This window comes from Elephas maximus, chromosome 9 (genome assembly GCF_024166365.1).
Source record: "Elephas maximus indicus isolate mEleMax1 chromosome 9, mEleMax1 primary haplotype, whole genome shotgun sequence".
Classification (NCBI taxonomy): domain Eukaryota; kingdom Metazoa; phylum Chordata; class Mammalia; order Proboscidea; family Elephantidae; genus Elephas; species Elephas maximus.
In genome coordinates, this window is record NC_064827.1 from 50,247,938 (window position 1) to 50,264,460 (window position 16,523).

At 44.2% G+C, this 16,523-nt stretch overlaps 1 protein-coding gene across 5 annotated transcripts in view; it reads left to right on the plus strand.

The window, feature by feature from the left end:
• Positions 1–16,523, plus strand: part of MSANTD3 (Myb/SANT DNA binding domain containing 3) — a 35,557-nt gene that overhangs the window by 4,746 nt on the left and 14,288 nt on the right. The window contains exon 1 of one of the 5 annotated variants that reach the window (XM_049896063.1): positions 4,345–4,476. The exons of 3 other annotated variants lie outside the window; for them this stretch is intronic. The gene's annotated coding sequence lies outside the window, so the exon portion shown is untranslated. One more of the 5 variants, XM_049896062.1, reaches the window with a different exon arrangement.

Genomic DNA, 16,523 nt, shown 5'->3' on the forward strand with positions numbered 1-16,523 from the left:
TATAGTATTTGATGACCATTTAGTGACATGTGGTTGATGAGCACTCTGAAGTTTCTGCTTTGGGAAGCCAGTTGATGTGATTGGAATCAGCAGAAGTCAGGAGGTTTTGGGGTGGGGGAATAATTAGTTTGCTTTTGGCTTTGGAGAATCGGAGATTTCTGAGGTGCCCATAATGGACAGCTAGGTAGAGGTCGATGAAAGAGAAATCAGTGAAAAGCCAGCAGAAGAGAATGTTGCAACAGGAATAAAGTAATCTCAGTACTTAGGACAATCTTCTATTTTAAGGCCTGTAAAAAAACAAAACCAAACTCGTTGCCATCAAGTCAGTCCCAAATCACAGCAACCCCATGTATTACAGAGTAGAAATGCTCCATAGGGTTTTCTTGGCTGTAATCTTTTTGGAAGCAGATTGCCAGGCCGTTCTTCTGTGGTACTGGGTTGGGTGGGTTCAGACCTCCAACCTTTAGGTTAGTAGTTGATCACAAACCATTTGCGCCACCTAAGCCTCCTTTGGAAACCCTGGTAGCATAGTGGTTAAGAGCTATGGCTACTAACAAAAAGGTTGGCAGTTCGAATCCACCAGGCGCTCCTTGGAAACCGTACGGGGCAGATCTACTGTGTCCTTCCTATAGGGTCGAGCTATGAGTCGGAATCGACTCGATGGCAATGGGAAGCTTCCTTTGGTTTAACTCTGCGTTAACTAGGTCAGAGGGAAAATGGTTAAACTAGGTGATCCAATCTTTTGTTCATTACTGTATCCTCAGCTCCTTGAAAGAGTGCCTAGTACACAGGAAGTAGGCACTGGATAAATACTTGTGGGATATGTGTTGAAACTAACCTGCTTACCATTTGCATTTTTTAAAAAACTAATTATATCTAGATGAAGAGCCCTGGTGGTACAATGGTTAAGCGCTTGGCTGCTAACCGAAAGATTGGCAATTCCAACCCACCAGCAGCAACTTCGCTGGAGAAAAGACCTGGCAATCTGCTCTTGTAAAGATTTGCAGCTTAGGAAACCTTATGGGGCAGTTCTGCTCTGTCCTATTGGGTCGTTAAGAGGTGGAATTAACTGGACAGAATACAACAAGAACAACAGCAACCACATATCTAGATGTCTTACTTTCGAAAATTTCTCCTTGTACAAAGGAGTTATCGTAACAAAACCATTTCCTGGCTTGCTCTTGTAAATACTATTACAGCTAAAAGGAGTTAGAAATGCCACATTTTTAAGAGCCTCACTGTGACTGTGATGCTTTAATGATTCATTTTATGTGGAGGTGGGAGTGTCAGATGTGCTCCTGTGTACACCTTCCCGTACCTGCCATCAGGTGTTCAGACCTGTCTGCCTAGGATGGCCACTCACTTTATGCCCTCTCCACCTCTCCTTTGCTTTTTGAGGGCTTTCCTGTCTTAAACCTCATACTGAACTTACTTCCTCTAATGCTCTCATTTTCCTGCCTCATCACCTCCCACCCCCGCGGCTGTGTAACTTGGAAGTGTTTATTTTTACCATCTGGGTCTGAGTGTGACTGTGAGCAGAACCAGCTTTGTGTTTAAGGCAAGAGTTCCCCCCGCCCGCCACAGGCCCTCTATGAACCAGATGAGTGTTTTTTAAAGTCCTGACACCTCACCCCCTTCTCCCACAGCTTGGCCATAAACCATCTGCCCCATACCCCTGGCTTCCCTGAAATTCCTCTGGAATCATTATCAAAGCCTTCTCCACAGAAAGCTCTTTTAAAATACAGAAAGTCCCCTTATGTAGGTGTTTCCCACCCCAGGCTGCTTCTTGGCCAAATACAGTCTCCTCCACTCCCACTTCAGCTACAACCATGGGCTCTCAGACCTTCTCTGGACCCCAGGTACCATGTATTTACCTCTTACTGCAGCGCTTGTGAGAATTGCTCTGTATTGCAATCTCTCCATATCCTCGTGGGTCTCCTCTACCTGAGGGTGAGCTCCTGAGACTTGGAACTACACTTTATTTGTATCTTTTGCGCACAGTAGATTCTTAGTGTTTATTCAAGAGAAAGAGGGGGTGTCAAGGAGAACTCTCTCCAGCCCCATCTTCTCTTCAGCATCAAGCATATTTCCAGTTGTCCCCCAGAGGTAGCTCCTCCACTAGTCTCAGAAATAATCAGAAAATACCATCTATGCATATTTAACTGTGGAAATTAGTTGTCAAAAAAACCATTTTGTTGTTAGGTGTCATTGAGCTGATTTCGACTCATAGTGACTCCATGTGACAGAGTAGAATGTCCCATGGGATTTTCTGTATGGAAGCAGGTCACCAGGTTTTTCTCCTGCGGAGTGCTGGCTGGGTTTGAATGTCCAAATGTTTGTTTAGCAGCGAAGTGCCTAACTCTTTGTGCCATCAGGCCTCCACTGGAAAACGGTAGTGCTAACATAGACAGCCAGTACTGCATGGGACGTAGAGAACGGTCACTTTAGCTTTATAATTTAGAGTTGAGGAATTAACAGGGAGGAAAGGGGACTGGCCTAAAGTTACCAAATGAGTGGCAGAGTTGAGAGCAGGGCTCGCAACTTGTTCATTCTTCTGGCAGTGCATGGTATATTCAATCTTCTTTGCCAACACGACACCTCAAAGGCACTGATTCTTCTTCTGTCTTCCTTATTCGTTGTTAAGCTTTGTTAGGCATAGAGCAGAGCTCCAATAAATTTTAGTTCTTCCCACTCCTCCCACTCATATTAAGCTGCCTCTAAAATAGTTTTTTTTTAAAGCGAAGTAGTGGTGCATGTACAATATATACGCAAATACTTATTGGCTCTTTCATTTCATATACACACAATTCAGCAAATACGTAATGAGCTCCTGCCAAAGCCTCAGCACTGTTGTAGAATATGTGGGAGACACAAAGACAAGCTGAACTGTTTTCAGATGGGCTATTGGGAAGGGCTTGAGGGTGCCTAGCAAGATGGCCATTTTCAGGAGGAGAGGGTTCCAAAAGAGGAGATGCAGCTTGGGGGTGGCCATTTAATTAAAAAAAAAAAAAAAAGAAAGAAAGGATGAGGCTTGGCTTTCAGGTCCTCTTTTACCAGCTGGCCCCTGGAAGTCCCCTTTGGTTGCTCTGCACCTCAGTTTCCTCATTTGTAAGGACCAAGCCCATGTCCTTTTTTAGTTTTAACGTGGGAGGACCTATACTGCTTCAAAGAAAGTAAGGCTATTTTGCAGATGTTGAGTCAGGAGACAGAGTCAGCATACCAGGGTAGGAAATAGCCTCTCATCTCTTTAGAGCAAACATCATCCATAACTTGTTGCTAGGCCTCCCTTGAGGAAGGGGGTGCCAGCTGCCTTTCTGCATCCTTAAGTCTTTCTCAAGTCATGTCCTTGCTTTGGTCTAATCCTAATTCTGACTCCAATCTAATAGGAACTAAGGTTCCTATTCTAGATCCTTCCAGTCCTGGAGTACTGTCCCTGGACACATCTCTGTCACTGTGCTTATCACATTGATTGTGCATGTCACCAGCCTGTCCTGCAACACACTGTGCCATGCTATGTCTTCCTTTGACTGCGATCTTCTCCAAGGCAGGGACAGGATCTAAAAGAATATTCTGGTGCCTGCATAGAGTTGTTGTTAGGTGCTGTCTCATTCCGATTTATAGCAACACAATGTGACAGAGTAGACCTGCCCCATAGGGTTTCCTAGGCTGTAATCTTTATAGGAGCAGACTGCCACATCTTTTCTCTTGCCTGCACAGAGTAGGGCTAGGTTAATCCTCTTGTGTCCTCCTCGCCTGTCCTTTCTTGTGCCCCCTTCTCCTAGAGTGGGGGCACACATTGGCCAGTTCTTCCATTGACGCAGACTCAGTGTGCGCCTCTCCCTTTCCACTAACATTGTCACAACTCAGCATTCAGGCCCTTTCTTATCTGAAGGACCTCCTTCAACTCCATTTGTTTATATCCTATACATTCTTAAAGATCTAGCTCAGATGTCCTCTGTTTCACAAAGAATGCAGATTAACTTCCTGGCCCCTCTGAACTCGCAGTGCGCTCTGTCCTCTGCTATGGGGTCTCTGTCAGTGTGCCTTTCGTTTCAGTTACCAGTTGGTGCCTGCCAGTGCTCTTTCTAAGACAGAGAGTCTAGCTTGTCTTTGTGTCTCCCACATATTCTAGAACAGTGCTGAGCCTTTGGCAGGAGTTCATTACATATTTGCTGAATTGTATGTATATGAAATGAAAGCGCCAATAAGTATTTGAGTATATATTGTATATACACCACTACTCCGCTTTTAGAGGCAGCTTAATATGAGTGGGAGGAGTGGGAAGAACTAAAATTTATTGGAGCTCTACTCTATGCCTAACAAAGCTTAACAACGAATAAGGAAGACGGAAGAAGAATCAGTGCCTTTGAGGTGTCGTGTTGGCGAAGAAGATTGAATATACCATGTACTGCCAGAAGAATGAACAAATCTGTCGTGGAAGAAGTACAGCCAGAATGCTCCTTAGAAGCGAGGATGGTGAGACTTTGCCTCATGTACTTTGGACATGTTGTTAGGAGGGATCAGTCAGTCCCTGGAGAAGGACATCATGCTTGGTAAAGTACAGGGTCATCGAAAAAGAGGAAGACCTTCAATGAGATGGATTGACAGTGGCTGCAAGGATGGGCTCAAGCGTAACAATTGTGAGGATGGCGTAGAACCAGGCAGTGTTTTGTTCTGTTGTATATAGGGCCGCTGTGAGTCGGAACCAACTTGATAGCACCTAACAACAACAACTCTATGCTGCTTTTACTCATGCTCCAGGACTGTTGTGCAGATGGAAGAATACAGGGTAGGTGGTATTAACCCCATTTTACAGATGAAGCTGCAGTTGTTAGTTGCTGTTAAGGCGATTCTGACTCATGGCGACCCCATGTGTGCAGAGTTAAGCTGTGCTGTGCAGGGTTTTCAAGGCCATGACCTTTTGTAAGCAGATCACCAGGGGCTTTTTTCTGAGGTGCCTCTTAATGGGTTTGAACTGCCAACCTTTTGGCTAGTAGTTGAGTGCTTAACTGTTTGCACCACCCAGGGAATCCACAGATGGAGTAATTGATGAATCCAAAGTCAGGATTCAAGTCCAGGTTTAACTGCATCCGGAGTCTGTTTATTTCACTTCACTCTAAGAGCTGTAGTTGATCAAGGTCCCAGCACCACAGCTCTCAGGTCACGGTGCCCATTCTGAGCACTGGTTCAGACAACTCCCTTTTCCATGATGGGCAGTAGAAGTAAAATCTGGCCAAGTTTCTCTAGTTCATGCTCAGACTTACTTTCACCCTTGGACTTAAAAAAATTACTCGAGGGATTTTAGTTTTAAGGTGGATGTTAAATGTGCTTATAATTGTATTCTGGTGGTTTAACTAATATATTTTAGTGTTTTGGGAATATTGTTTCCTCTTTGTCCCTTTAGGGAATGGAATTTTGTTGTGTTATTTAGTCCTGACACTAATTTAATCCTGATACAGTGGTTAAGTGCTCTGCTAAGGAGAAGTCAGTGGTTGGAACTCTGTGGGAGAACAATGTAGCAGTTCGCTTCCTTCAAGATTACAGCCTTGGAAACTTTATAGGGCAGTTAGTTCTACTTTGTCTTATAAAGTTGGAGTCCATTCAACTGGCAATGGGTTTGGTTTTTTGTTTTTTTTTTTTAAATGGGTCTTTGCCTACCCCAAGGGGAGCTTTCCTTGCATTTGGATTTTGCTATTTCATTTGATCATGCTTACTTTAATGCAGCTTTCAGTATACTCTTTTGCCATCTATGGTACTCATTCTATGAATGGCGGGCGGTTTTACACTTATATCAAAATATATTCATTCATTAAATGCCTACTGAGGGCCCACTATGTGAGGGTCACTGGGCTGGTTTTGAGCTACAGCATGCATAAGAAAGAGTAGCGCGCCATCGAATAGAACCATATGCAAAAAAGGTGATTGGTACCAGGCAGGGAAGGCCAGTCTGTCTCTAATAAAAGCTGATGCAGCAGGAAAGGCTGGTTACGTAGTCATCTGTAATAGTTATGGACATTGCTGAGCATTTTTAAGCTAGAGCGTGCTTTCTGGCCTTGAAGTTTCCAGAGGCGTGGAGGTGGTGGGGAGGGCACTTGCCCCTGGGTGCAAGTCCAAGGGGGCACCAGATGAAGCAAGGAATGGCTTGTGGCGCCACAAATATGAAAGGCACCCGACTGAGGCAGCCAGACAAAGGGGGACGGCATTTCTGCTGACATGTCACTGCTATCAATGGCTGTTCATCTTGAAATGGGGGGGAGGGGGCGCTGTTACCTCGCTATGCACCTGGAAGTTTCTGTTAATAAGCATTGTTGGGGAGATCTCGTACTTTGGGAAGCTTGCCTATTTAGGACTATCAGTCAGGTGCTGAAGCAGAATGTCAGCATTTCCCTGAGGCTTGGACCTCTTGAAATCTCTAAATGTTACTTTTCAAACATACATTCTTATCAGATCAGCAGTGGAAATTACTTTGGAATTCTGGTTAGAGTGGGAGAGATTTACCTGGGGTGGAGAGGGTTTTGGGCCCTCGTCTTAGAGAGATAGAGGGTGGTGGTGATGGAAGCAGGTGAGGCAGGGAAGAGCCAGGAAATGGAGATGGACAAAAGCAGGCACCCATTGTCATCAAGTTGACTCTGACTCATGGTGACTCCATGTGTGTCACAGTAGAACTGTGCTCCATAGGGTTTTCAGTAGCTGATTTTTCAGAAGTAGATTGCCAGGTCTTTCTTCCCAGGCATCTTTCAGTGGATTGAAACCTCCAACCTTTCCAGTGTATTAAGTGTTTGCACCACCCAGCCAAACAAAATGCATTGCTGTAGAGTGATTTCCGACTCAAACTCATTGCCATTCAGTCGGTTCTGACTCATAGCAACCCTGTAAGACAGAGTAAAACTGTCCCACAGGGTTTCTAAGTTTATGGAAGCAGACTACCTCATCTTTCTCAGGTAGAATGGCAGGTAGGTTCAAACCTCCAACCTTTAGGTTAGCAGCCCAGTGCTTAACCACTGTGCCACCAGAGCTCCTTACCCAGGGCACAGCTCCACCTCATTGCTCTGTCCAAAGGCCTTTTCTTGCTCTTGTGAATAACTGAAAATGAGATTGCTAATCCTGGGTCTGAAAGAAGAGAACCAAGCAGAGCAGAAAGGAGCATGGGTATTAGATAGAGTCAGACCTGTCTTGGAATCCTGGTTCTGCCACTTATGTGCGACTGTGAGCAGTACACCGACTCTCAGTTTTCTTATCTGAGAAATCGGAATTATAATTGGTTAATGGGGATAAACAACCTACTTCATGAGGTTGTTGACAATCCATGGGAGACACTTGGAGTGCATCATCTCTTACTGGAATTCCTTTATAGGCTTGCAGAATGCAACCACATGGCCCAGGGAGGCCTGCTGTTCTAGGAAATTAAGCAAAGTAAATTAGTAACTCTGGATTTACTCAGCTAGTGATTAAATAACAGTTTAGTTAATAGGCTATTAATGGTCTCCAGGTGTTGGTAATTCTGAGTATTTGCTTTTGAGAGCAGTTGTATAATTTCTTCTGGTATTTTAATAAAGTTTTTTTTTTTTGAACAAAATATTGAAGTGTAACAAATGGTGCACTCAGGGGCTGTTTTTGCAAGGGCTGAATGATACAGTACATATTAAGCACTTAATATAGTGCCTGGCCCACAGTGAGAGCTCAATAAAAGTTATCTGCTGTTATTGCCGTATGACTTTGAGACTCAACTAGTGTTACCGCAAATCGCGGATTTGAGCTGCCTGCCGCAAAGGCAATACTGACACAGGTGGAGGTAAGCAGCAAGAGGACTTTATTGAACACCGGTATTCAAGAGACAGAGGGGGTTAAACTTCTCCCAAATTCTAACTCTGAAGGGCTGATGAGGGGGGAGGGGGGGTTTATATGGGGAAGGTCGGGGTTACCTAATGTTTTTAAGCATGTAGTCTACGGATGGTCTTCTACATCACAAAATGACTACAAGAAATTCTTTATTAAACTACAGATATATATGTCAGACATCTGGACTGTTATCAGTATGTCTGTAACAGGCTGAAAAAAAAAAAAAAAAAACCCACATAAGAATCTCTTGGCTAGTGGAACTGTTCTGCCAAATCCACTCTGGCTGAGATAGGGAACAAGAAAGAAAGTTGTAGATTAAAAGTGCCAGGCAGCCTTTCTCCCGTTTTGCAGGCTGAAGGCCATTCCTCAAGAGAAACAAAAAAGAGAAGAGAGACCAAGGCCACAGGAGCTGAGAGAGCTTTGCACTCCTTTGGAAGAGACCAGTGCAGCTGGTGCAGTAAAAAAATGTTTAGAGATTACTTAGAGCATCATTATGGCATTAGTTATGTCAAGCTGTCAATCACCTATTTTGAATAGGAGAAAACATGTTGTAAGGTATTAGGGTGTTTAAGAGTGGAACAGGGTACTCAGTTATATCTTGAACAGAGCCTGTGCCATTTTCTAAAGACTAGAAATCAGTTGCAGCTTATACAGCTTTTTTTTTTTTGTGGTACAGCTATACTAAAATGAGAAAATATATTCTCTCTACTTTAATATTAAAACACTAAAGAAAATGCATTTTCTCTACTTCAGTCCCCCCCACCCCTTTTCTGAAGGTTTCACAATCTTGGGAAACAGGGCGTCACACAATCTGGTTACTTCCTGCTGAAGAGGGGCATGAAGTCAGGGAATGTTTATTTAGTGTGGGTGTTAGGAGTAGAGTTAGCATGAAAGGCAATAGCGTCTTAAGTGCCTTTTGCAGTATAGTTATACAGATTAGAATGGAAAAAACAAGGGATAGAGAAAGGGTACTGTGCTAATCTTTTTCGGGGAGCATGGTGCGTTAACATACCCGCAGACAATTTTATCGTAGTCAAAAACTGGGGGCAGCCATAGGACTTAAGGGGGCACCAGATCGTGGCAAATGGTGGCACACCCAGCAATGGCTGAGATTCTCTCCCTTAGCTGTGGCTTGGGACATGGTAACTAGACCATTAGATGACCAGTCCCAGCCATCTGGAAGGTGAGATGGTTCCTTTTTTTTTTTTAATAATCACACGAGTCCCCTGTCTCCAGCTGATTTTGACATCCATGGGTATCTTTTCTTTATTTTACACAGAAATATGTCGGTGTAGTCGATAGAGTAACATTCTGAATAGGAATAGGAAAATCACAATTTTTAAACTGAGTAGTGTCTGCCATAAGGAAATCTTGAGGAAAATCTCTAGTTGCTCTCTAAACTATAGACTGTTCTTCCCCTGGGGACTCTTGAATCCACTTAATAGGACCTATGGGGTTAAAGAAGAGATAACACAAGGGAGTGTCAGGGTGTCTCCCACTTGTAAAGTCAAGGTGCCTTCCACCTGGAGAATAGTAGGAGCCTAGCTCGACTCTTTTCGGGTCAAGGCAGGCCCGACTTGGAATAGAAAAAGAATAAAGATTAGAGTCATGTTTGAATCTTTGAGAATCTATACTTTAGACCTTGAACTGGGATGCAGGTATATGAGGATTCTTCAGTCTTTTTGCTAGATGCTTCTTGAGATGAGACCACTTTTACTGTAGTATGATGCACCCATGCAGTTACTCTGGCCAGTTTCAGAGAGGAAAGAATAGTTAGAAGGACTTCATATGGTCCCAGCCAGATGGGGCTAGTTGATCTTCTGGGTGTTGATTTTTCTAAACCTTTAACAGGACCCGATCTCCAGGCTTGAACGTATAAAGAGGCACATCAGAGGGGAAGGACAAACGAGAAGGAGCATATTTGTTAGCAGTATTTATAACTGTTCTTAAGGATCAGACCCAATCTCTCTTTTCGACTTCTGTCATGACGGAGGTGGGGAAAGTTGACCGGTTCAGGGATGGTCTCCAATATATGAGTTCATAAGGACTTAAGTCTGCTTCGAGGGGCCACCCGAATCTGAAGCAGGGCAATTGGTAATACCTGTAACCAAGTGGAGTGGGTTTCTTGGCAAAGTTTAGCAAGAGTCTTTTTTAAAGTATGGTTCATTTTTTCAGTCTTTCTAGTAGATTGTGGCCTCTGTGCTGAGTGCAGCTTCTAGGTGATGTCTAAGGCCTTGTTAAATTTTTGATTTACCTGGGCCACAAAGGCTCTCCCATTATCGCTCTGAATTGAGAGTGGCAAACCAAATCGGGGAATAATCTCTTTAAGTTATGTCTTAGTCACTTCTTGAGCTTGTTCAGTCTGGTAAGGAAAAGCCTTTACCCACCCAGAGTATGTGTCTATGAAAACCAGTAAATACCTGAAGTTTCCAGGTGTTTGAGGCATCCGGTAAAATCTACTTGTCAATCTTCTCTCATGTTTGTTCCCGGATGTTGGATCCCCGGCTCCGCTGGGTGTGGCACTGTCTTTGGGTTGTTTTTAACACACAGCAGGCATCTTTTAGTGACCTCACATATTATCTTAAGAATCTTTGGTCCCACAACTATTTGTTGAATCTATTCGAGACGTAATGTCTCTCCCATAATAAGTGCTTTCATGTAGAGCTGATGTTATGTTATAAACCAAAAGCTTTGTTTTTAATAGATGGCAATGAACTCTAGGAAGACTCTTTCCAGCCTTTTTACATTTTTAGGAGATTATAAATCACACAATATTTTTTTAATTTAGCTTCACAGTTGTAAAATCTTTATGAAGGGCTAAGCACTGAAGAAATAGTTGGCAGTCAGGGCCTCTTGGTAGCACCCCTGCTGCAGCAGCTCTCTAAGCCGGCAGGCCACCCAGGCCCTTTCCCCCAGGCTCGGGAACCTCTTTTCTTTGCTAGGTGGTTGAGGATGATGCTGGTTTTGTGGTGGCGGCCGGCAGGCGGGCCCGGCAGAGGCAGCAGTAGCTGTGGCCTCAGGACACGGTCACCGGCTCGCTTAGGAAGCCCCGGCGGCCCAGGCAGCTCAGGAGCCTGGCAGTGCCAGTGTGGGCGCCTGCAGCCGGGGCCACGCTCTAGTGCAGCCGGCGGCGGAGCTGGCAGTTGAGCACTAGGCAGTCTGTCAAGTTGCCGAGGCGCTCGGGTCTGTTGGGGGCCCCGTGGCGCAGTGCTGCAGACTGCCTCTCTAGCACTTTGTTTAGGTGGCCACCCAGCGCCAGCAGCTTGCCATGGCACAGTAGCAGCTCTGGGCACTCTAGCTGGCCGCCGCTGTCACGGCCCACTGACCACCTCCGGGGAGCCATTTCCCGCTCCCTCCTGGGGCGCTCCTCGCCACCGCAGGAGAAGACATGGCCCACGGAGGGCTGCTGTTCCGTTGCCCCTGCCCCACTCTCCGAGCCTCTGGGGCACGGGGCTCCACGTGTGGCCTGCCTTAAGCCAGAACCCCACTTCTTTTAAGAGAGGAAGAACTGTATATGGGGTATTTACAGTCACCTTTTGGCTGAGTGTGAATTTTTTGACTTCTTGGAGTAAGTCGCAGGTTGTGGCCACTGCCGGCAAACACGGTCTCCATTCCCTAGCCACAGTGTCCAGTTGCTTTGAGAAGTATGCCACGGGGTGCCGGGTTGGGCCCAAAGTCTGAGTCAGAACTGTCACAGCAATCCCTTGCCTCTCATCCACAAACAAAAGGCTTTCAAAAGGCTTTTGTAAATCAGGCAGTTTCAAAGCTGGGGCCATCATCAACTTATATTTAATTTTTTCAAAGCCTTGCTGACATTCTGTAAAAAAAAAAAAAAAAAAAGTCCATACTAAAGGTTCTCTTTCTTCTCCTTTCAGGGCTTTATAAAGGGGTTTTGTCAAGACTCTAAACGCAGGGATCCAGATTTGACAAAACCCAGCCATTCTCAGGAATCCTCTTAGCTGTCGCTTTGAGATAGGGGCTGCACCCGCATGATTGCCTCCGTTCGATCTGGGAGGAGGTCTCGCTGGCCTTGAGAAATCTGGAATTTCAGATATTTAACTTGTGGGAGGAAAATTTGGGCCTTTTTCTCAGATGCCCGGTACCCACATTCTGTCAAGTGATTTAAAACTAAGACAGTATTTTGGTCAGTCTTTTTTAGTTTTACTAGCCACCGGGATGTTGTTGGCATACTGTAAAACCAGACCTCGATTCAGTTTTAATAGCCTTAAATCTCTTGTCAAAATTTCTCTAAAAGTAGTGGGAGAATTTTTAAATCCCTGGACTAGAACTTGCCATGTAAGATGTTTCACCCCAGTAGCTGTATCAGTCTATTCAAAAGCAAATAATTGTTGAGAGTCAGGATGTAATGGGATGCAAAAGAATGCATCTTTCAAATCTAATACTGAAAACCATTTATACTGGTTGGGTATGGTGACAAGGTGGGTGTAGGGATTTGGGACTACTGGATGTATGTCCTCAGATCTTGTATAAATCGGTATTCTTTTGTTCCTGGTTTCACACTGTTCTTTTCTTCACATTCTCTGTCTCTCTTCTCACATCCTCACTTTTTAGAACTTTCTCTAGTTTCACCTCTCTCTCACTCATCCTCTTCCCCTCTAGTCCCCTGTATCACTTTCTCATCCTATCTTTTTGTTCTTGTTGTTTGGTCTCTATTATTGAAGACTTTAAAGGCGACTAGCATCTGTCTTTCTGGTTGTCCCTCAGTGTTTACTCTGGCTGGAGCTTCTCTCAAAGAATATTGTCCTACCTGGTTTTTGGGGGCTCCCTCACCAAAAACTGTACCCAGTCAGGTACAAGAAGGGGAAACCATACCTGAAGCCGCATCTCTACCATCCGTGTCTTCCACCTTTTGCTCTCCTCGATGGACCAGTACTAGAGTCTGGTCCCGACTCTGGTGGGAAGTGTGTATTCTCCTCCGACCCTATCCTCTCCCAGCAGCAGCCTCACCGCTGCCATGAGGAGGAGGAGGAGCCGCCGTAGCCAAAACCAGAGCCCATCCCTCCAGCAAGGGGTCCTTGCTGGAAGAATCAGGAAGCACTTTCGGCTTGTCTTTGCTTTGAAAAAGAACTTGGTTAGAGGGGTTTAAAGTTTGGTAGAGAGACATAAAAACTTGAATATAGAGGACCTGAGCTCATTTTTTTTTGTCTTTTACAAAATAAATTAAGCTGAAAAACCATACCAAAAATCAAAGAACTAATACTGTAGCCGATGTTCTAGATTTTTTTAGCTGATATTTATGTCAAACATTATTGTATAAAAACACTATGATTATTATTATTTTTAATCATGGGTTCATAGCTCTATCTCTTCTAGTTTGTTAGGATGCACCCCAGGAGGGATTTAGCAGGGATTGATGAGTTTCCCCGCATGCTGGGTGCCCTTTTCAAATGTTTAGTAGTTATTAATCGGCCGATTCTTCCCCTTTTGAACCTGATCATGGTGAACTGCACGGTCTTCTCGGAAGTCAATTTCTTTTTTAATTAAGCCTAATTCAGCCAGAGCCCGCCTAATCTCTTAGACGCTGGTCTAAGACACCTTGGGCACGGTAGACTTCTGATGACCTGTGGGACCAATTGTCACAATTAAAGAACTGGACTAAAAATATTCACGAATTTGACAACAGGTTTTGTACAAATAGGGGTTAGCACAATGACGAAGACGACGTGAGATCTCTTCAGTTTCACACGGACAATTTTACTGGTATGTACACAGATCACACATATACACACTCAGCTACTTGGCCAGCCTCACACTCTTCCTTGGCAATCTCAGCCTCTCAGACAATCCCTAGAATGACAGAGGTGATCTTGACAGCCTTAGCAGCCTCAATCTCTCAGACAGTCCTTAGGATGACAGAGGTGATCTTGACAGCCTCAGCAGCCTCAACCTCTCAGACAATCCCTAGGATGAAGAGGTGATCTTGACAGCCTCATTTACACCCCAAAAACCAAAACCAAGACTCTGGAGCCACCAGGAGTCCCTTATGCGAACCTACTCACAGGGTCAGTCATCTGAAGCAACACTTGCTTCAGAAACCAAGAGTCTAAGTCTCCTCGGGCTTACTCTGTCTGCCCTGGCCCTGAGCGCAACAGGGAGAGGAATTGCGGACTCACCCTGGAGTTTTTCTGTTAGCCTGTCTTGTTTTCTGCTTACCTTATTTCTGCACGGTTAGGGACCTGCGGTGCCATGGCAAGAATAAGGACTGGGAGATGTTTGCCTTTTGAGGTAAAAAGAACCCTCAGCAGCTGCTTAAGGGTTAATTGGCTGGTCCAAGCCCCAGCTGGGGCCCCTGCATCTCAAGCAGCAAAGAGCCCCACATTGAGTGCCAGAATTTGTTACCGCAAATTGCGATTTGAGCTGCCTGCAGCAAAGCCAATACTGAGACAGGAGGAGGTAAGCAGCACGAGGGCTTTATTGAACACCAGTATTCAAGAGATAAAAAACCAAACCAAACCCGTTGCTGTTGAGTTGATTCCGACTCATAGCGACCCTATAGGTCAGAGTAGAACTGCCCCATAGAATTTCCAAGGAGCGCCTGGTGGATTTGAACTGCCGACCTTTTGGTTAGCAGCTGTAGCACGTAACCACTACACCACCAGGGTTTCCATTCAGGAGATAGAGGTTAGTCAAATTTCTCCCAAATTCTGTCTAACTCTAAAGGGCTGACAGGAGGGTTTTATATGGGGAAAGTCAGGGTTACCTAATGTTTTTAAGCACGTAGTCTGCAGATGGTCTTACACATCACAAAACGACTACAAGAAACTATTAAACTAAAGTAGGTATGTCAGACATCTGGACTGTAATCAGTATGTCTATAACAGTCTGAAAAAAAAAAAACTCACGTAAGAATCTCTAGGCTAGTGGAACGGTTCTGCCAAGTCCACTCTGGCTGAGATAGGGAGCAAGAAAGAAAGTTGTAGATTAAAAATGGCAGGCAGCTTTTCTGCCATTTTGCAGGCTGAAGGCTGTTTCTCAAGAGAACAAAAAAGAGAAGAGAGACCAAGGCTGCAGGAGCTGAGAGAGCTCCGCACCCCTTTGGAAGAGTCTGCTGCAGCTGGTGCAATAAAAAAATGTTTAGAGATTACTTAGAGCATCATCATGGCATTAGTTATGTCAAGCTCTCAATCAGCCATTTTGAATAGGAGAAAACATGTTGTAAGGTATTAGGGTGTTTAAGAGTGGAACAGGCTGCTCAGTTATATCTTGAACAGAGCCTGTGCCATTTTCAATAAAGACGAGAAATCAATCGCAGCTTATACAGCTATAGTAAAACAAACAAGAAAATAAATTCTCTCTAATATTAAAACACTAAAAAAAAAAAAAACCCTCTAAAGAAAATGCATTTTCTCTTCACTAGCCACACAAAGGGCAAGATCCTCTTTGTTAAGAACCTTCCCATGAGTCCACCACCACCTGGTGTCAGCTATTGGTACTGCACACAGTGAGGAAGAATTATTAAATTGCTTGGAATTAATTACTAAATGTAATTTTACTTCCACCTAGTATCATGGGGGTTTTATTCAGTTAGAATATAGACTGTTTGCGTGAGATCTAGAACTCATATATCGTTAAACAATGAAGTGACATTTTGCACCTCCACAGTTGGCATAGAATAAAAAAAATTTTAACAGCCAAGAGTAGGTGAAGTGTAAGTGGGCATGCTCATATGCTGTTAGCAGGAATGTGAACTACTGACACCAGTTCTGGAGAGCAGGCTGATGATGTAACAAAAGTGTTTTCACCTTTTGTGGCAACTGTTCCTCTTCTAGGAATTTATCTCGATGAAATAATCGAAGATAAAAAAAGATTTATTTAGAAAGAAGTATATATATTATAGCATTACCTATAATGGGACAGAATGGGAAACAACTCGTTTTTCATTTGTGACTCATACTTCTCAGTCCTTATAGCAGTGACTCTTAAAAAGAAAGGAAGTGTGGGGAGAAGGTAGGCATATTGACAACTCCTGGGACAGAGGAGTGGGGTTGCGGGGATGGGATCAGAATCTACTCTAGGGACTGTGTAGTTTAAGAATATTCAGTGTGCCTATTGATTTCATAATAAAAACTACAGAAAGTAAAGTTGGATACAGACGTCTTGGCAGATGGGGATAATACAGAAGCGATAGTATATGGTAGGGAACATGGATTAGTAACTGGGGAATGTTGATTGATGAGGAATAGGAGTGTTGGTGAAGGTGAAAAATTCATTTTGGACCTTTGGAGAAGAAGGGGCCTGGCTTGGGTGTCACTGTATGGATATCAGAGCAGCATGAGGGTAGTTGAAGCACAGGCACAGGAATTTAGGGATGCAGGGATAAGTCCCCAAAGATAAATTTTCCTTCTGTGTGTCTAAGTCTCTTGATATCTGATACTTATGTCCCCAGTATGAACAGGAAGTGGGTACCTGATAAGTGGAAATGCTGATCATGCTAGTACTCCATTCTAACCCTAAGTTTAGTGGTAAAGCGGTGGGTAGTGGGTAACACTGATCAGGTTCCATTGCCCTCATGTAAAACCTACATTCTTTGGCCTTAGATTCGGGACTCTCTGATCATCCCCTCCAGTCTCAGGCTAACAGGGTAACCTCTCCGCATGTGTGTGAATACTGAAACAAAAACAACCAGCTGTTGTGGAGTTGATGTTGACTCATGGCAACCTCAT